General features: G+C 38.8%; 1 long non-coding RNA gene across 1 annotated transcript; it reads right to left on the bottom strand.

Moving 5' to 3' along the window:
* Positions 1-14,870: 14,870 nt before the first annotated feature.
* On the bottom strand, positions 14,871-20,299 carry LOC121887062. Its single transcript, XR_006092892.1, has 3 exons — positions 20,119-20,299; positions 18,980-19,039; positions 14,871-14,935 (listed from the first exon to the last, which is right to left on the bottom strand). It is a non-coding gene; the product is annotated as an uncharacterized LOC121887062 (long non-coding RNA).
* Positions 20,300-21,424: the final 1,125 nt, after the last annotated feature.

Below are 21,424 nucleotides of genomic sequence, written 5' to 3'. Positions count from 1 at the left end.
GTTATTCTGGTGTCCCATTTTAATCACATCAAATATAAAAGGCATATAATCTATATTTGTGTAAATTTAGCATTGCAGAATGTCACATTCATCTCTTCCACAACTAGGGATGTTCGCGACAGCCGTTTCCATTTTGGATCTGGTTCCTGGATAGTAAAATACCCACATTCATAAAGCTCCAAAACTAACAAATCGCTTGTCAAGTATGTGTACAGTCACTTGACACATATTGCATTACTTATAGCAAGGCTATAGTTCAGACTTGCGCGCTTTGGAGATTGAACTTGGCAAATTCAACTTGGGAGTCCAAACTCCCTGTATGATCATTTGCAATTGGAACAGCAGCTTTCTTACTGACACCATCAACAGCTCAGCTTGGCTCTGGTGATGACATTTCAACACGCTGTACCTCACTGTACTGTGACAAAATAAATTCAACTCAAAGGGCCACTAAAAGAAGTCTCTTTACCTTAAGAAAAATTAATGTGGCAGCAACAGTATACTTGCTGCCACATTAATCTGTGAAACCAAAAGGAATTTTATCATATATCAAAATGCTCAAGTGACATCCAAACCAGTGAAATTTAAATTTAATGTAGACCATCTGTTCATTTTATTGTAATTATATGTATAGATTTTTATTGAAATGTGGTGATATCTGTACATACAAGGAGCCCAGGGTTCACAGAGGCAGAGCTGTTGTGCTGTCCAGTAAAAATGTGAAGTTTCCCTTTACCTTCAGCCAAATGAAGACTAATGTGGCAGCAACAAACATTATATTTCATCTGTGAGGCCAACATTTATCTTCCAAAAGGAATTATATCATCCACCAAAATGCTGAGACATCGGAGCCAGCAGTAAATTACCAAAAGGCTGCAGAAATAAGACTGTTCTCCCCGGGAAGACAACATGTTGACCAGCCAGTTCTCTCAAGAGTTGGGCTGCTAGCGGCCAAGATGACCAGCTGGTCTTACCTGGCCAGCAGCTCAGCATATCTCCAAAAACATTGGAGCAAATTTCCAAATAGGCATTATTTTTAATAAACTCACCACACATTGAAAGTCTAAATGGTAACTTTCTTGTTTAAAAAATATAAACATCCTTAAACTATATAAATGTCCTTAAACAAAATTTATAACAGCTTCTAGCCTGGCTCAAAATCTCTGCATAAAACAGATGTGTTAATATCAACACAAGTTGTGTCAATTTCCAACACACTAATGTGTCTATATAAGGACCACACATTTTGTGTTACTTTTAACTTTTTACCACTGTGTTGAGAGTTCTAACACAAGATTTGTGTTGAATTTTCAAACTATGATTATTTCAAATATAGAGATACATTATTGTGTTAAAAAATGTGTTAATTCTTTTCTTAAGGATTTTAATTTAAATAAGCAGACACTACTGCACACTGTTGGAAAAAGGTTGATACATTGATTGTACAATTTCTTTTAACAATTATGGTCAGGAATGTAAAAGATTTCATCAATAAAATTTTACATGCAGGTCACCAATTAAAAAAAATCATTCTAAAATTCCTCACATGTATATGGTCATTACCAAAATGTTACCATTCTGTGTAACATTGCTTTAAACACATTCATAAGGTCAAAAACATTTTAGAATAAAATAATTCTATGAAATTTCTCATGCACATGGTCATTAATATAACAAAATACATTTTCCCACTCAGTCTCAAATTTCTTCAAACATGTCATCAACAAACAATCATGAAATTTGTTGTGGTTATAAACATAAGGAAACAACTATTTATCACATTCTGTGAGCAAAATATGCACCAGATTGTGAAATGTGCAGTCCAGAGTGACTTAAACAAATTTGTACCTGGGATTTAAGTAGTCTCCCTGGAAACATGACGACAGGCTTAATTGTCTGACATCTGCATGGTCATTTATGCTAACCATTTCAAATACATCTTTTTTGTCCACCACATAGGTGTAGTTATGATCGTTGAAACATACAACTGATAAAATTCTGAAAAAAACATCAGTACCTCTTCCTTCTCACATTCTGGAAGGATGTGAACTATTTCACCAAAGAGACGTTCACCTCTTATATCATAGTTAAGAGGAACTACTCTCCCTGTTCAATGGGTCTGACCAAACACACAACTGTGTGTGCAACATGGATAGTGCTTTAAATGCCAAGATCTTCCGAGGAGCTACTCAGTGAGTTCTAAAGATCCTACAATCACAGGAAAGGCATTTGGAACAAATATTTCTCTCTCAAGTGCCTTGCCAAGTTTCCAGCTGTTCATACTCTGTTTCTAGTAAGCCAGTGTTTTAAATATGTTTTTAAAGTTACAGACTACATGAGCTTGATGTTTCAAAGCACAGTGTTTACTTTCAGACGTCATGCACCATAACTTGACAAGTGACCCAGACATTACAATCATTCTGCTGTAGTGAATCATGAAATGGTGCTTGCGGATAAGTGGCCTGTCTGGGTAGTGTGTCTTAAAAATGTTATGGTGGTCTATTATCAACTGCTTTAAATGTGGACCCTGACTACTAACTAGGTCCCCTAGCATGAGTGGCAAAAAGAGGAGGAGACACCACATTTGGCTGTCTGTCTGTTTGACAGCATTTTCATTGGTTCTAAGATTCATAGATGGCTTGTTCTTCTCGTTCATGTAGCCGCAATCAGAGCCCAATATTCTATCATTAAGTTGCTCCAATGTAAACAGTTTGTCCTCATATGTTAACTATTGCAGCCTCAGCTTCACTTCCAAAGGGGCAACACCTTCTAATACATCATGCATGATGTCTAGACAAATACCGTCTGTTACATGGAAGTATTTAAAGAGGAGAATAGCTACAGAAAATGTTGTAGCTATTGTCAACTTAGTTGCTAAGTTTGTTTGTCTGCTGTTTAGTGCTGGGCAGAAAGAGTGCAGTGGGTTTACACGTAACACCAAAACAATGAGCTGAAAGACCCTAAAATGCCCAAAAGAGATGAGGAGAACTGCAGAGTTCAGTGATTAATCTCTGTTCATCACTTTTAGTGACACCTTTGCATATCGTCATTTGACTCACTGTTCATATACAAATATCGATTAGTACATCTTTAAGAAATGGCTATAATTCCATCAGGCTAGCTACATTTTGTGTCTTTGTTGATGACTTTGATGATGTATTTTAAAATGACTTTAATCAATTTGATGTTAGTTAGATTACACAGGGCAAGCAAACAATTGTGTGACACAGAATTTGAACACAACTCAAATACGTCATGTGACATACTCTGACGTCAAGAGCAAACTGATTGCACTCATAAAAACAAATCTCTTTTTAAAAATTGATGTTATGATATATAACTCTGTTGCTCTGATAGCCACAAAGCAACATAGTTATATATATATTGAACATTATGTAATGTTGATAATTCCCTGCCTTTATTAATTGAACAATGAAATGTCCAGCTCAATGTTGCTCATAACAAACAGTAAACGGATTGAAAAAAAAAAAACAGAAATAGCCAAAAATACATGCCCACATCCTTGTTTACCTGATATGTTTCTTGCCACAGAATCAAATCTCAAAAAATGGATGGCGAGCTAGATGCAGAGAATGAGAATCTAGCCCAGCAAAGAGAATGAGAGAGGGTTGGAGTAGACATGTCGAAGGAAAAAGAGAGCCGAACGGAAAAAAGAGAAAAAGAAAGCTCTTCTTGATGGATACATGGGGGTGGAGGGTGAAAGAGAGATGGGGGCGAGATGAAGAGGATTAGGAAAAGAGGGGCTGAGATGAATGAGGGACATGGGCCCAGATGCTCAGATAAATTATTCACTTCATTCTTCAATACCGTCCTGCCAGCTGCCTTTCATTGAGCCTGTCAGGTGCCCACTAAGGATGGCATGGGAGGAGAAGTGTCACTCATGCCAAGGGGTAAAAAGAAGAAAGAAAGCTGGAGAGACAGAAGAGAAGAAAGAAACATGAAACTCTTTTAAAGGTATGCTGTCACTTTCATGCTTAAAGTACAGAAAAAGAGGTCATCAAAAATACTTATGCATTCATTTACAATCATGAGTTCTAGCTAATAAAGCTTATAGGACCAAAAGGTGCAGTACATTTGCTGAGTGGTTCTCATTACCATCAAAATTTTCTGTCTGTGACTTGTTCCTGTGCTGAGCACTGTGATGACTGGTTCTGGGAGAGAAACTGTTGCTGGAGAACAGTTCACTGACGAAACAGCTCACACAAAACCACTCAGACTTTCTCTCAGTCACTGAGCCAGCCTCAATCCTCTTACAACTACAGACACTCCATTTGCCTTTGGGCTGCTTCTAAGAGCCCACACTATGCTGTTTTCATGTGTGTTTCTATATTCATCAGCCAGACAGGCACGTTTGAGGAGGCCATAGTATCTTTTTCATATCAGGCCAAAAAAGCCCAGTTGTCCCATTGTTGTTGCCTGGATGTGGAGAAATTATTTCCAGCTTTAATACCTCGAAGGACAGTAGAATCAAAAGACCCTGTCCATTATTCAAGTAATGCCTTGAAACAATAATCACTTCTCAGCAGAATGGTAACAGCTTCTCACTCACACACACATGCAAGTGCTTGCAGTGTACTTTCTAGCTATGTTGGGCTTCTTAAAGGAATTGTTTGACATTTTGGGAAATATGCTTATTTAGAGAGTTAGATAAGAAGATCAGCACTACTCTGATTTCTGTCCATCTAGTATGTAGCTAGAGCCGGGAGACAATTAGCCTATTGCTTAGCAGGAGAAACTGCTAGCTTGACTACAAAGTTGAAAAAAAATGCCTACCAGCCCATCTAACATGTTATATCTTATTAGTTAAATCCAAACAGAAATGTAAAGGCAAGTTTTGGCTAGGCTAGCTGTCTCTCCCTGCTTGCACTCTTAATGCTTAGCTAATCTCTCTAAGCTAATCGCCCCTAGCTTCATGCTTAATAGACAGACAGAGGGTGGTATTGATCTTCTCATCCAACTCTCAGCAAGAAAGCAAATTTCCCAAAATGTCAAACTATTCCTTTTCACTTTTAGAATTTTATCAGTCATGATGGGTTTGGTTGCTTTTGGTTAAATAATGTTGTCATGAGTGTGGAGACAATGCTTTAACCTATTATCACAAATTTTCTGCCCTCCTTTCCCCAAGTGATTTCATGAAGAATCAATGCAATATGTACTGTCAGGAGAAAGCCCAGCTCCACTTTATATGCCAGTGTGGTTCCACTGACCAGCACTGTGCTCTGCAGCAGCACTGACACACTGAATCACTGCCACTTTATAATAAGGTACAATACAATGCAAGTTAACTACTTGCTAGTTGAAACACTCTGACTCTGATGAAGACACAGTAGTGTTGAAACATTAGTTTGTTTGCACAATTAAAGGCTGCAAATTAATCAGTGTGCTCCAGTCCCTTCTGTTCTTTGGAAGGTTACCTATTTCCTAGTCAAACACAACCAAGGAGACAAAGGTCTTTTCCTGCAAATATTTTTTATATAAATAATGGTTCAAATTACCGTGTAACGGGAAAGGTGTCTCTCGTAGTGACAAGCTCATGGAGAATCATCACCCAGCTCAGTAGTTCCCCTGAGCTCTATGGAGCGTTTTAGCATCTTTCAGCTAATTGTTTTGGTTTTTACAGCCCACAACTGTGTTGTTTTGGTTCAGTCTCACCGTTCTTATTAGAGTCATTTCCTGCAGCAGCAGGCAGATGTTTAAAAAGCTCTGATAAAAGCTACCTGTCCACCACTAAACAGCAGAAAGACAAAATTAGCAACCAGCTGCTGAACATGGCAGAGTCTTTGGCTGATAAAAAGCCAGATATTTCCATCAGAAGTTGGTGGCAAGCAAAACTTATCTAATAAACCAATCTAATATTGGACTTTTATTTGTCAGGTGGCCCGGAACACAACTCCAAATGAATGTTAATGTTGCTTCATGTCTGCTAGATGTATAAATAGACACCTTTAAAACAACTTTTTAAAGTAATAATAATAAACAATGGTGTGTTTACAGCTTATTTCTGCTATCCCTAAGTGGCCAAGTGATTAATCCACAGATATCTGAAAACCTCAGCACACAAGACAAAAACTACAGATAAAATGTGTTTTTGTGTGATTAGAGTAAAAACTACAAATAGTAGTAAAAGACTGTTAATGCATACATTTAATGCTTTAGTACATCGAAATTGTTACATGTTAAAACACATGGTTTATCAACATCCAACAATCTTGCTAAAACACTACAAGTCAAACATTTGTCTTTGTTCGGATTAGCAGTTGGTAATAATAAATGACCAGGGATTTGGACAAATGACCAGAGATTTCCTATTGAACTCCTCACACAACATGTAAAATGAGACTAAATAAACAGATTTCCAGTTAAGCCCCACAAATCTCTGTCCAGAACAGTAAGCCCCCAGCGGGGCTCCCTGCTGTGATATACAAATCTCACCTGATTCTTGAGCTTTGTCATCATACTCTCAAAATCTAAAATGCAGCCATTCAGTTATATGGCATTGACTGCATCTACGCAGCACACGCATAGTAAATTGATTCTCAGTAATTTGGAGACCCGTTTTCGGCTGGTGCCCCACTCCTTTAATACATAATGGCTCAGTGAGACTTGTTATGGTTCCATTTACAGTAATAAAGTTATATTTGAATTTGTAAAACTGAAAAGACGCAAAAAAAACATGCATTCACATACTGTATTGTATAAGGACTATACTTTCTTTCATACACAAACACACACGTGCACGCACACTCACATTTTTATACACACTTAGCCTGGTCTAGCATGGCAGTTTGTTTACAGGCTGATGGGTGCTAATTGCTGTGGAGTCATGGGTCTGGTTTTCTGAAGGCCGGGGTGGCGGTCTGGATGAAAGCAGTTGCTGGGCACACAGGGGCCACATTAACACCCAGAGGGGCTGTAACCGAGCCCTTAACGAGCTGGCTCAGCCAATTACAGAGCAGCTCTGCCTGTCTGGAACGCCACATCACAATCTGCACACACCCACGACCTATGTGTGTGTGTGTGCGTGCGTGCGTCTGTGTGGGTGTTTGTCTTCAAACTCAGATGTTCAGCCTTGCTTGACAGCACTTACAAACAGCATCCTCATCTGTGCTGACTAGAACTAATTGACGTCAGTGGTTTAATGTAGCAACTTTAAGTCACTACCACAACATTATGCACGAAAAGTTAATCAAGTTGATCTCGAATACTATCTCAGCTTAATTAAAACATAATTTAACACTTTCCACTGGACAGGGGCAGGGCTGCTTGAACCTGATTACAGATTATGCCATAGACGTGGGGACAGACAGTAGAGGTATGTCCTGTGTAATGTCCTACCAATCTTTTTAACAGATGATCTTGGCCTTTTAACGCTAACCAACGTTAACTGGTAAGGTCAATACAGAGTTGCCAGGTCAGTGTGTTTCCTGTAAAAAAAAGGGCTGTTTTGAAGAAGAATGCAAGAGTGAGATATGAAGAATAGCTGACCTGAAGATCTGATCTGTCTTTTTCTTTCTAAAAATTTTCTTGGTTAAAAGTACACAGACGACAGGAATAAGGGAAGAGAGATGTGGAGAATGACACACAGAAAAGTTCCCCAGTCATGGTCATTGCCTAAAACCACTAGGGCACCAGATGGCCGCAGTCACTGCTCCTGATGCACAGTGTGTGAGTGTGAATGGGTGAGTGAGCAGCAGAAATGTTGTAAAGCGCTTTAGATAAAGTGCTACATAAATGCAGCCATTTACCATTTATGCTAATGAACATATATGTGTGACATATATGTTAATCTTCACACCAAATCGAGTTGTTAGTAGTAATTATCTGCTTTGACTTCTATGCCCACTATCAGTAACTATCTACAACTATAATTGAATGACATTTAAGTGCAGTGGACCTTGAAATGCTCCCTGCCAATGGTCTCCCGAACACCCAGCCAGATCAAATGTCACCGCAAGCAGTGCGATCGCCCCAGGAAGAGAGGGAAGAGAGCTGCAGAATCCTGCTGAGAGTGAATATGAATAAAGCTGCTGGGCCTGATAACATCCCTGGCCGTGTACTAAAAACATGTGCCAACCAGCTAATTGATGTTACTACTGACATTTTTAACATTTTTAACATATTAGTCACAGGCGAGTGTCCCCACCTGCTTCAAGACAGCCATCATCATCTCTGTACCTAAAAAGTCTGCAGTGTCTAGTCTAAATGACTACCGCCCTGTGGTACTCACTCCCATTCTGATGAAGTGCTCTGAAAAACTGGTTCTCCAGAACATCAAAGACAACATCCTAGACAGCCTGGACCCTCTCCAGTTTTCATACAGAACCAACAGATCCACACAGGATGCCATGTCCACTGTCCTCCACTCAGCACACCTTGAAAACAACAGCTCAGCATTTACTACAATCTCCCCAATGAAATTGATTGGAAAACTTAGCGCTCCGGGCTTGAGCACCACACTCTGCAACTGGATATTGGACTTCCTCACAAATAGACCCCAGACAGTTCAGATTGGTGGTCACACCTCCTCCACTCAAGTGCTGGACACAGGAGACCCCCAGGGTTGTGTACTCAGCCCCCTCCTATTCACACTCCACACCCATGACTGCAACCCCAGACACGGAGAGAACTCTATTGTGAAGTTTGCGGACAACACCACCACAATCGGCCGGATTTCAAACAACAATGAGAATTCATATCGGGAGGAAATCAACAATCTTGCAGAATGGTGTACAGAGAACAACCTACTGCTCAATGTCAACAAAATCAGGGAGCTGATTGTTGATTTTAGAAAAAAGGAGGCAAAGACACACAGCCCCATCTACATCAGTGGAGCTGAGGTGGAGCAAGTAGACACTTTTAAGTTCCTGGAAATCAACATCACAGAGAACCTGTCATAGATTACACATCTCCACCCTAGTTATAAAAAAAAAAGCTCAGAAACGCCTGCATTTCTTAAGGAAACTTAAGAAGGTGAAATTCCCGTCCCAAGTTCTTGTCAACTTTTACAGAGGAGCAAAAGAAAGCATCCTGACCGGAAACATCACAAATTGGTTCTGCAGCGGGTGATTAAAACCACCCAGAACATCATCGGTAGCTATCTACAGAGCATCAGTGATATCAGTGAGGTGAGGAGCCTGCATAGAGCCCAAGGATACTAAAATACAGTACTGACCCCAGCCACAGCCTGTTCACCCTGCTGCCGTCTGGCAAGAGATACAGAAGTGTCCACTGTCATACCACCGCACTACAATATAATATATCCAATATAAAAAATGCATTTTTATGACTTATTTATTAATCCACTTGTATAATTTTCTTTTGTGAGGAGTATATAGGGACTACAAACAACATTTCATTATACAACCTTGCGTTGTAAAATGATAATAACTAAATCTTGAATCTTAACACATTGCGACTAAGCTAACGTTAACTGATTAGCTAGCAGTACAGTTGATAATTTAAAAAAGTTCACAAACATGTAGCTACTGTTTACTGACACTATGTCATTCTCAACTTCTCCTTATGTCCACCCATTTTGTGCAATGCATTTCAATGCTGTAACACTAATATTAATGACTTGTGGGTTATAGTTAAAACTACTGACGCTTAAGTAATTTTAAATAGGAAAATTATAAAGCTCTAAGTAATTTACAAATTCATGTTTTATGGCATGAGGTGAGATAGGTTTTTCATAGAGAGGCGAATTCCCTCCCCTTCCACTGGACCACCATGGGACCTTATTTTGGAAAAAAATGTACGGTAGTCAACAGCAAGAGACAAATAATTTTTGATCCCGCTTAAAAGTGTGCCATGAATTATGATGTTTATCAAGGATAAACAAGGATTAAAAGATAATTTTGCAAGTCAAGAAAGTCAGTCTGTCGTAAAACTGTTGAAGTGTAAGACTGTGAAAATACGTAGTTAGAAGGACTACACACCCAAAAGTCACATAAGTGACGTCATAACTTTCTCTCTCCACAAGCTACCCGGAGCCGCTGAAGCTAATGTTAACATGATGTTGTGTGTGTACCAGGATGTAGTCACATGAACACTGGGTCTTGCTTATTCTCTCACTTCCTGGCCGATACAAGGACCAGGAGTCATGGGTAAAACACATCAGGTAAGAAATATTTGTGCATTTAACAGCTAAGTGAGCTGGCTAGCAAGCGAGCAGTAAACGTTAGCTAACATTACAGCGTTAGCCCTATCATTTAACTTTCAAATGCACAATATTTGGTAAATGCATGATAATTAAAACATATCATATATTATTACCCTTACCCAAAATTTTTTAACGAGTTGTCATTAAGATAGGAAGACAGGTAATCTGTGAACCCTTTGAAGAGTACTGTCACACCAGTGTGATCGTTAGAATATACCGTGACATTCTAACTGATGACACCACAAAGGGTAAATGAAAAAGTTCAGGTGAAAAGTTACTTTGTGTGTGTGTGTGTGTGTGTGTGTGTGTGTGTGTGTAAAGTTAACATTAAACATTTAAATGATCAGGCAATTCGGGAAGAGTCAAAGGGAAGTTGGCAGCTTGGATAGTTCATGGATAAAAGCCTTTCTTTAATTTCAAACTGAGGAGGTGGGTAAACATCACAACACATGGTTTAATGCCTCACCCTGAATCCCAATCTGACCTCTTTTCCAGGACGGTGTCTGTTAGCAGGATATTACCAAAAAGTTAAACAAAATGGAGATTGAACAGGCCTCTTGAGAGACCATTTCTGACCAATAACTAAATTATGGCCTGAACTAAAAGCATAAACGATCTTTGAACCAGGACCAGGACCAGGACCAATAACAACACATAGACAGAAAACCCCTTCTCTTATCTTTCCTTTCATGAACTCTCACATTCCTGGAGGACACTCTGCAAATCTGAGACAAATCTGAATTTCATGCAAATTAAATGTGTAATCATTATGTAAGTTATGTAATGTTATTTCTCATGTAAATATATGAAAAATTATATAATTTTGATAGCTGTGTGATTATCTGTTGAGGAGAGAGTATTTTTAGATTTTATTACAATTTCTACTACATGTGACATTACTGTTGCTAGTGATTTCTGAATTTCCTTATGTTAAGAGTTAATGAATATTTATATGGGAACTATACATTGGTATTTTAAAGTGTTTTTGATCTATCAACCTCATAGACGATCATATTTTAATAGTTAAAATAGATAAGTAGTTGTATTAAAATAATTAATCTCAAAGTAACAGGAATGTTAAAGACAATGTTTTCAGGATTTCAGGTTGAATTTTTCTTTTATTATGAAATAATAGTCATATTGAATGTTTTTATATTATGAAGTAAGAGTTATGTTGAATTTATATTTGAATATATCTGAAAGTTTAATCTAATCATCTAAGTGTTGCTTAACTTTAATTCATTCTCAATAGTATTAAACTTTTATTTCAGTGTAGATGGTTTGAGAAAGTTGAATCAATGAAAGTTGGATGTCTAGACATTAGAGAAGTGTTACTATGAATGTTAATGTTTGGTCTGTCAAAGGAAGGATAACTTATTATGAAATGAATGTATAATGCTTTAATGTTTTTCTGAATGGTTTTACAATATATGATACAAGGTAACATTAAATATTCAGACCTAGTGACTGAAGTGTGAACTTTGCATTTCAAACTTAATTCTCCAGTGCAAGAAAGTTATTTGTCATCTCAAGTTGAAGCCAACCACACCTTAAAAGTCCCTGAAACAAAGAAATTGAATATTCATCAGTAATTCCGCCGAAAACATTTAAAACACACCCAAGGTTTTAAAATTATAAAGACAACCTCAGAGGAATTTTTCTCTGAGCTGGTCTCCAGAAACTCATGAGCCAAGACAATTCTTATTAAGACGTCTCTTTTCTTTGTTTTTCAACCAAATATATATATGTATTTTAATCTTTTATTGAAACCAGTTTGTTTTTGTTTTATTTGTAACATTAAGTCTCCTGTTTCCATGTACAGTATTTTATTTTGAAATAAACGCTGCTTAAGATTTGAGTGTAGTCAGATTAAACTTTATTCAGCATTCAATTAGGATTACAAGAAGCCAGACAAAGCATGAATCCTCAACTCAGACAGACACAACATTTGGAAGCAGAAAGCAATGCTTGAAACTGGATATCAGCCTGCCTTGCCGACAGCAGTTATTATCTTTTGCTTTATCATGTATCCTCAAGATATGTAGCTATTAATAAGGGTGGCGGCCAGACGAGGTTATGGTTTCTATCAATAAAAGTACTAATGTTACAACACTTGTATGGCATTCTTCTGGACCATGTCTTCCATTATGGTGGAGGGTAAGTCAGTCTCATTTTTGGCAAGATTGTAGTTTGATAATTATTGAGAGAATGAATGAGTCTGCAAGGGAGGAATTATGCAAAGTGTTGAAAGTGTAGTTACTGACCTTTTTGTCTTTGATTTTTTTTTTTCTTTTCTTTTTTTTACCTCATCTGTAACCCTGCTGAGACCTTGAGGAACTTGCACACTGGACTGACCAGCTATACCTCAAGGCACAATGCACCTCAGATCTGCACCCCACATACAGACACATGTAATATTTCACTAAATATGAATCATCGTAGTTTAAAAGAGTGGTCCACAAACTTTTTTACCTGACCCAAACACAAGCAAGTTAAGTCTGTGAACCCTAATTCATTACAGTTTTTTTATTAGGTCTACATTTTAATATTCAGATATTTGACTCAATGTAGAACCATTAGAAGATGAAGGGTTCTAGTAAGAACCCTTAATAGATGGTTAGCTAGAACCTTTTAATCTCCTGTTAGGAGCAGCAAGGTCCCTAGCAGGGCTTTTAGACTCTTAGCCTTGTTGTGTAATTCATAGTTTTGAGCAGACTTATCAATGCCAGGAAACATTTCAAGCTAATCAAATGTTTTATATTGCCAGATATCATACAGTTTTTATAATAAAGTGTAGGAACCAAGGGGCATAGTGAAGTGTCACTTATGCGCTCTACTGCAGCTCTGCAAATGTAACATTGTAACATGTTCTCTCTCTAACCTGCACAGTGCACATTTTAAAGGATCATGAAACCACCAAGTCCTAAAAAAAGAACCCAGCCAAACACCAAGATAAAGGTAGACCAACACGCATCTCAAGGTGTGAAGATCAGAAAATAACAAACTCCTTCACTTATTGGAAACCTTTTTTCGAGCTGAACTTAGGAACAGGACAACACAAACACAACAACACAGCAGAGAGATAACTATCAATACACATCCCTGTGGTTTAAGTTTTGAGGTAAACACTTTTTTCAAAACAACTTTTAGACCAACACTAATACTAATATTACTGCTACTATTAATTCTAATATTACCACTAATAATATTACCAATACTAACATAACTACTAATACTAATACTAATACTAAATAATAAACTTTATTTTTATCACACTTTTCAAAATGAATGTTAAAAGTGCTTCACAAGACAAATAGAAGAGTGCAGAGTCTATGGCATGATTAATTATTCATTGTATGATTTTCTGATTGCAGACGAGCAGACAGGGAGCCAGATGTGAATTCCAGAATATGCAGCTGTTATTTTCCTCATGGAAAACAGTAAGGGCCATGTTTATTTAAGTGAACTAAGACAGATGTAATCAGCTTATCCTCGGTAAATCAGTCCACTGACCACAGCTACACCAAAGTGCATGAGCATAACCAATCTGACGCAGACACTGACCCCAACCCTAGACCCTCCGGCGTGCAGTCTGGACCCAATCATTCCGAAGACCAGGCAGGAGATGACAGCCTGTAGTCTGGGCCTGTTGCTAGTAAAAGAGGCACAGGCAAATACTGTGCAGCATAGTTAACAGATGAGGTCATGGAAACTCCCAGATATGGCCATGTTTAAAAGGTGGTGGGGTTAGTGGAGCGCTTTGAGGGCTCCATCGTTTATTTCAGTGGATGGAAAGTGGAGGGCATCCTGCTGGAAGACCAGGTCTTCATGGCCTTGATTAAGATCCGCCAAGACTACCCACACCTGCATCATGCACAACTATTTCAGTGCAGTACTGAGGTGAACACAAGGATCCATCTGCTCCACAAGGTGCTGTTTCAGAGAATGATGTCCACTGTACCCAGTTGCTAAAAAAAATCAAAAGACCATGACTGCTTCATTCCTCTGCTTTCAACTGCTGAATGAATGTGGACTGCACTGACATCCATATAGCCGCCCCAAGTCAGATGGACCAAGCAAAGTTGACTTACTCAACATACAGAGGGATGCACTCATCTCTGCACTCACTTCTGTTGCCTCAAATGGTGTGATCCATTTTTGCAGCCCACTCTTCCCAGGCTGCGTGTGTGATAGGTCCATTATACAGCAGTCTGGCATTCTGGTGTACCTAGTTGCTGGCAACCTTATTTTAGCCGATATGGGGTTCTTAATCTCAGACATTTGTGCCTGAGGGTGTCCTTGTGAACATTCTGCCCTTCCTCAATAAGGGAAAGTTCAGTGAAGTGAAAGCAACCAAGGAAATTGCCAAGAACCGCATTCATGTTTAGAGGTTGAGTGCCAGGCTGAAAGAGTTCAGGATTCTGGACCTGATTCTGTCACACCTACGCAACTCTGCCAATGTGCTGGTGCAGCTCTGTTGTGCCTTGGTAAATCTGCAAAATGCACTGATCAAAGAAATTGCCAGCACCCTCGTTGACGATTAGCCGGTCCTGATAATGCCTCAGTTTAGGAGTGTTCCACTACTGTGTCTATGTGTGGTTTCCAAATCATCCTGCTCTAGCTATGAATGTAAAATTTTGTAATACATTTGTTGGAATAAATTAAAACTGAACTTACCTCCAGATGACTCCTGAATCTGTTAAATATGCTGATCAAAGTGATGCAAGCACCCTTATTATCACTTAGCTGGCCCTGGTATGACGAGAGAAAAAAAGCATGTATGCCTCAGCTTAGGAGTGCTCACTATTTTCAGGCTCTTTGGCAATACCCTATGCCCTAAAACAAGTGGTGTGGCATGGAATATGGATCGGAATGCTCTGAGTCCACACACAGTGTAGACTATGTACATTCCATTCCATATTCCATGCCTGTTTTAGAGCAAAGGTCATATGGTATTGCCCTACAGCCTGAAAATGGTGCCCTTAGTCACCTACAATACCATTTCACATTTTACAGTCTAGATTAATTGGGGTGGAACATGGTTAAGGCAAGGATATTGACAGTTGCAGGCTAATCGGTGGAGTGCCAAAGAACACAGAACTGCCACAGACAAATTCAGTTAAACATAAAAAAGGGAGGCTAGACAGGAGGACATCACCATTGTGTGGACTATTTTTGAAAATTAGATAAAGTAAGTGTAACCTGCGTTGTGTAGACAAACGCAGTCCTGCACTGGACTCGAACTCACGACCTCGGACATGGGAGGTGGAGGGAAGCTAAAACTCATGGGTGCTAGCATGTGTCGCCAGCACGTCTCTTAAGTTGTCAGGGAATGAGGTTTACTCACTGCACAGCACTGTATCGGCTGGCTACCATTACATAAGCATGAGTTTTGTTTGTAAATGAGTCAGCATATTCTGCAATTCTATTGCTTTTCTCTGCTGAGACAAGAAGATCTGAATAAATATTTGCATAGATGATTGCAAAACAAAAAGAAAGTGCGGACCTATGAGTCCCACAGTTAAACATGTGGGCAATTGTGCATGTTGTGTTGAGGATATAAAATAATTGTAAATTGTTTGACGTGCAGGGCTGTGAGCCTCAAAGCTATGTGGGCATTTCAAAACCAGCACAGACCAGCTGAGTGTGCACATTTAGGCCAAAATCTAGCTGCATGTCTGGGACATGTTTTATTGCTGTCATTTCATTTGCTTATTATTCACTGACGTGACTACTCATTGTAGAGCCAGAACTGGTCTGGTAATTGGTTGAAGCCGCTGCAGTTTCCTTGATGTGATTATGTATAGTATGGATAGGACTTCTCACAACCAAGTATGTGGGCATTTTTATGTTAAATCTTCTAAATGTTATAGGTCCACAGTAGTTGGAACTCCTCAGTCTAAGGTCATATATAGTTGTGGGCCCCACTCAAGTTATCCTGAAAACTCTTCCAGCATTATCTAACTTAGTTATTACTAGCTTACCCTGAGTGCATTTAGGGAAATTGTTATCTTTACACAAATCAAAATTCGTCATTGTGAATATACTAGTTAACCCTGAGTGCACTAAATTTACAGCCTATATGTGTGTTATCAAATTCGTTGTAAACTGTATATTTTAGGAAATTGTTATTTTTTACACAAATCAACAGCTACTTAAATGGATTTGTACACTGTTCTGCAGTCTGTTTTAACCTTAAATTATACGATTTTAACTGTTAATTCGCAAGTTAGCTAACATTATAGATAAGAGCTTGATATCGGACTGAAAATGGCACCCATTCAGTCCAATAAGAATTGCTCGCTTTGGTGCATACGCCAAAAAAAGTTTCTTGCTTCTGTGTTATGTGGCCCACTGAATATGTGCAGTGGTGTTTCTCCCGCTGGCCCCACCTGCGAGTTTCCGCTCGGCCCATAGACTTTACATTAACATGATGTCACAGATTTTTAAATTGATTTTCTCGGCTCGAGGAAAGTTTTACAAAACAAAACCTCCATGGATCAAAATTCATAAAAGAAAGTCATAATTGACCTTGTATGCAGTTCGAGGTGTCCTGTCAACACTTTTACAGATGTCTCCTATACAATGGTGGTCTATGAGAAAAATGCTTTTTGGGCCACAGGGGAATTTTTCACTGCAATACGGTGAGTGACCACTAGGAAAAACTGGCTACAAGACTGAGTGGCAGCGCCCTATCCAGCTCTTATAAGACATCCATGAACTGAGTGGCTCTACGAGGTCCACATAGCACTTTCTAGCTTGAAGGAATCAAGAAGCCTCAACAGAAAGGGGAGGGGGGTTTCTGTATTATTCAGGCTAATTAAAACATTTGTGAAAATAGAATTTTTATTTCTAAAGCCATCCAACCTCAAATATTTAAGGGGGCATGTGTCCCCTCAGGTTGAATGGGCATGACGCCTCTGCATAGGTGTAAATAATTAATTGAATAATGGCTGAATTTCATTTAGCTGCTTCAGTTTCAGGGTCCTGGTATTGTGCATGCTGGCTCACTGTCACACTGTCATGGTTTACTGGGACACTTGAATAGAACATCTGTGCTACTTGTAACCTTCGCAGTCAGTAATTTCATACAGTGAGCCTCCATGGTAAAATGACAACACCTAGTTATCAGTTAACAGAGCTGACAGTGGTTCATCTTTTCAACGTGCTGTCACGTCTCATTGTGTAACCATGGCAACCAAGAAAATACACTGATGACACAGGAGCTAATTTTACTGGTATCTGAGTTTCCTGAATAATACACCTCTTCACCAGCAGTGAGCAAGCAGATCAATGAAGAGAAACCATCTTTGAGCAACATCAGGCTTGATTATCAGGTCTTTTTTTTTTAAGATATTAGTTAACTAAATTTGCTTTGCTCATTACTCATCATTGTGTGTCACTTTGCAAATAATTTCCTCTATTTTAAGCTATAGGATGGCTTTAGAGTAGCTAGTATGGTACAGGTTTTTTTTGGATCGGAGTTAGCTGGTAGTAGTGACGGGGGACTGACACACTGCTGCTGCCCATTAAAAAAGAGAATATGGATGGCTCAGCAGTATGCATGCACTGTCTGCAAGCACCTTTAATGTTCAGTAAACTTAAGTCATCCCACCCTTCTCCCTTTTCAGGTGGATGACACGTTGAGTTATTATTGTGTAGGTCAATATAACACGGAATTGGCCACAGCATGCCCAAATGGTTTGTTTGTTTGTGAATGCCATGCATCGTTTTATCAGGAAAACGACTTGCATGCTCTCAGTGGAGCTATGATGTCATAGTGAAATGGCTGGCTGTAAGCTCAGGAGCTGATTGAAAAAGAATACAAGTGGAGGTTCTGATGATGAGTTTATGTTTGAGCATTGCTGTGGCTCTGCTGTGATGGATGCACCATTTTATTCTTTTGACTTGTGTAGCCCAAACCAACAGATTAAATAGAAGAACAGAGCTGAAGTCTCACATGACTTACAGCAGAACAGAGTAGCATATTACCTGCTGGTTATTTTGGTTTCATTTTCTTGTAACATTGAAAATATATTGTATGTAAACTTGGAATATTTATCCCCATATTTATAGTCATAAAATAAGATGTTGAACAATATATGTTTAAAATCAGAAAAAAAATCCATTGGACAAGTCCTGTGTTCGGCACCTGATATGAGAAAATGCATACAGTATAGAGAATAGAAAATGTATTGCAGAATCATCTGTGTGTTTACACTTGTGTAAGTATGATATGATGTGCACACAAACACACACACACACACCAGTGTGCATGTTAGTAGTTTGACAAAAAAAAATGTCCTAACAAGTATTAAACCACACGTATGTCCTTGGATTATGCCCATTTGTTGCTGCTTCTTGAATGAATGACATTTACTGCAAAGTAATAAAAAAGTCTTGAGGCGATTATTATTATTATTCAATTCAAGGTCACTGTGCTGTCAGTCTTCCCTCAGTTTCCTTTTTCTTTGATGAATCTGCCCATGAATCAGACTAATTGAGCGACGAGACACAATTTAATTATTTCTGTATAGAAAATTAATGTCATGTACAATTGATTTAGTCTAAATGAGCAAAGTTCTGCCATCTGGCGAGGAAAAAGCATACACTTCAGGACTCTGGGATGTTAAAAACGGACAGGAGAGCAGACTGTGCAGACAACGGATTACAGGATTTAATGTTGCTATTTATTTTTAACTCAGCATTCATTAAAATGGTGAATAGGCTTCCCTGGAGGTCAGGAAGCTCAGGATGGAAGAGGAAAGGAGGATGAGACCAATTTTCTTCCATTACCTGAGATTAGGATGCCTGCTCTGCCACTGGTCCAAGGACAGACACAATACTGATGGGCCACTGAACAGACAGGCAGAGGAAAAGAGTAAAAGGAAAGGTAGAGTCGGACACAATCAAAAGATTGGAAGCATAAGAGAGGGCAAAAAGTGCAGGGTGTCTGACGGAATTAGGAAAAAGATGTTAGCCAGACAACAAATGCAGTCACAAAGACCAGATCCTGGTAAATTATGGATCAAAAAAGTAAAAAGTAATTTAGAAATAGTGTCGTGTTTTCTCTTTTCAGCCTCCCACCAGACTGTGTAGGCTTTAAAGGAAACAATATTTGGAAGAACTGTTTGTTCTATATTACCAAGGCTCTTTGGTGGTGTTTGATTTTTAATGGGTCAAAACACAAGTACATGCAGCGCTGTTGTCGGATATTATTACTCCTGCACCCTAAAAATTTACCTTCTCACTAATTAAGGACTTTTTATTTCCTTGCATTATGACATAAAATAATGTTTACTGAACAGGTTTAATTTGCCTTGAAGGCTTGAAACATATTCCACACACAGTTGTCCAATTAAATCATGATAAAAGTAACTGTTTTGAATACATTCATATTCACCACCTGTGATTCATGAAAGAAACAGATAATACTGATAAGACACAGATAATAAGTAATTTCAAGCAAATATGTGTCATTAGCACAGCTGGGTGAGTAGCGCGGTCACCAGAGGTCTTGAAAGTAAACTCCACCTGCTTGGTCAGGATGTTCTCCAGTTGACAGTCAGATCACAAATTAGTCAATTTGCAGTGGAATCAGGCAGCAACACAGTCTGGGGACATTCACGTTCATGGGGAGAGGAGAACTGATTCTGTCTCATCATCATGCATGGTGGTACTAGGCTTCTGGCTGAACCATGGCCTACTTTTTTGGAAATCTCACGGTTTATTTGGAGATTTTGACCATTTTGATGTTAAAACTGCACCAGGAACTTAACAAGTCTTGGTGCAGCCTTGCATTTGAGTCGATATATGCTGCTGTGGGGCCGAGAAATTGTCACACTTTCTCTCTGTTAGTCCATGAGCATTTTTTAGAAAATGTCTAACATGGTTTCAATCACACAAGTAAAACAAGTTAACACGCTATAACTCACCAGAGGCCTGTAATATGAAGCAGGAATTGGGGTTAGTGAGGTAACTTCAGGTTTAACTCTGGTTTTCAGGGTTACCATGGTGTTTCTCTTCTTACCGGGGTACATCATCATGGCAACTTATGCTGAACAGCTAACCCGCTCTGGAGCAGGTTAACTTCAGAGGATCAGCTCACAATCTGTCAACACACCCTGACCACTGACCAATCAGATCACTGGAAAAAAAGGCATCATCATTCCTACAGGATCCTGACATGGACAAAAGTCCTGAGTTTACAATAAAGTGACAAGTAAAAAAGAGCAATACATACTTTTATAGGTCAGTGGAAACATTTCATTGTTCCAGGATTTCTGTTTCCACTCTGGTTTTAAAACAGAGCTTCTAACAAACGGAGAGATTGTTTACAACACTAAATTCATGATGATGATTTTAGCTGCATTTTAATTTTGCAAAGTTTATTTTACCCTCGGAGTGACAGCTGATAGTGTGGATGATTTTACACTCGGGGTCCATCACTGCAGCTCAGAATAACATGAGACAATTGTGTGATGATAACTGGAAATAAAACAAAACATTGTCTTTAGAAAAATAATCCACTCTGATAAAAAATCTGATCTGATAAAAAAAGCTAATTGTTGTCTAATTCTGGTCCAGTTTGTATTCTCACTAGTTTTTTACAAACAAGCAAATGAAGTTATAACAGACTGAGGTAACTCAATGATTGGACAGTTCTGGCAACTGTCATCCTGCACCATCATGAGTCACATGGGGAAATCTAATCCCCAAAGAGCTTATGGAGAAATAATACAATATTAGTATTCTTAGACTGCTAAATTTGCCAGTTGCTAATTGGATGTTAGGAGGCGTCTAATACAGCGATATTACAGGAGGGGAGGACTGTGGATCACTATGTCATACAACTTTTAACAGAGAGTAGGGTACAAGCACAAGACACCGCAACTGCAACAGCTTTTGACTGGCAGATTAACGTGGTGATAAGCACACGTGTTACCATGATTACCAAATGATTAGCATAAAGCTATATGTTGCTTATCCATATCACTTAATGTAAGATCACTTCTTGAAAAGTTCACAATCAGCAGATGGATTTAATAGTAGTTCATTTTTTGAATTCATGCCAAACTCACACATCTACTAACACAAAATGCTACGGTTGGTCCGTTTGCATTCAGACCACAAACAAACGGCACCAGAGTCCACTTGAGACCTTCCTTTTTTAAAGCGATCACGATGCAGTCGTTGGTTTGCTCTGGGCCCAATCAGTGCATGAGTTGGTAGCATTCTCCT

Source organism: Thunnus maccoyii, chromosome 20 (assembly GCF_910596095.1).
Source record: "Thunnus maccoyii chromosome 20, fThuMac1.1, whole genome shotgun sequence".
NCBI classification, from domain to species: Eukaryota; Metazoa; Chordata; class Actinopteri; order Scombriformes; family Scombridae; genus Thunnus; species Thunnus maccoyii.
This window is presented reverse-complemented; position numbering and strand designations above follow the sequence as displayed.